A 1,122-nucleotide genomic window follows, 5' to 3' on the forward strand; every position below is an offset into this window, starting at 1 on the left:
TACTACTACTACCAAGACCACCATCACCACCACCACCACCACCACCACCACCACTACTACTACTACTACTACTACTACTACTACTACTACTACAGTTGTATCTCCAACCATAGGAATGTCTGTTCAGAAGATATCAACTATTCTCAAAATGTACCAACAGAGATATAAGAGTTTCATTTCACTAAATATGCATTTCAACTTCATAAATTACTGGCATTTTCTTTTATCAACTGCAGAGAGATAAACTAATGCCCAAACTTACAGGAAACATATATTTGGAGCTAAGGACATAAATAGAATTTTATTTTTACCACACAGCTAAATAGATGAATCAGTTTAAAGAATGCACTCCTACAAGCCATCTTGTCAATCCTAACTTATGTGTCATTATATATAGTTTTACTCATTTTCTGGTTTTAACCAGTTTTAGCAATAGTCATCCTGGGGTACTGTTATTTACTGGGCATATTTCAAGCCAGGTATCAATTATGTCAGTTTCTCCAGTATGGAATGATCAGCAAGGACTTAGATATATATGCTCCAAGATGAGACAGATTTCTTTCATTTTTTTTTATTCATTAGGAAACGGAACCATAAAACTACTATTAAAAGTAGAATCAGAGGAAATTACTGTTAGTCTGTGTCAGCAAATAAAAAAATCACAAACTGAAATAAACAATTTTGTAGTGAGGAAGAGAAGTCTAACATTTTAGGGGGAAGAATGAATTTTTCTTTTTTAAACAATGTTATCTATTTATTCAGCACGATTAGTAAAGATTTTATCTTGCTACTTGAAATCTTACACTCCTCTTCTTCCTTACAAAGGACGTAATTTATTCTATTTTGTGAACTTTTTATAAAACTGAGTGGCTGTGTGGTAAGTAGCTTGCTTACCAACCACATGGTTCCGGGTTCAATCCCACTGCATGGCATCTTGGGCAAGTGTCTTCTACTATAGCCTCGGGCCGACCAAAGCCTTGCGAGTGGATTTGGTAGACAGAAACTGAAAGAAGCCCATCGTATATATGTATATATATATATATATATGCGAGTAAAAATAAATACAAAAAAGGTGGGTTTTTTGTATGATTATGTATAGAGGAATATATTATTTTGCTTAAA

This window comes from Octopus bimaculoides, chromosome 6, assembly GCF_001194135.2.
Source record: "Octopus bimaculoides isolate UCB-OBI-ISO-001 chromosome 6, ASM119413v2, whole genome shotgun sequence".
Lineage (NCBI taxonomy): Eukaryota > Metazoa > Mollusca > Cephalopoda > Octopoda > Octopodidae > Octopus > Octopus bimaculoides.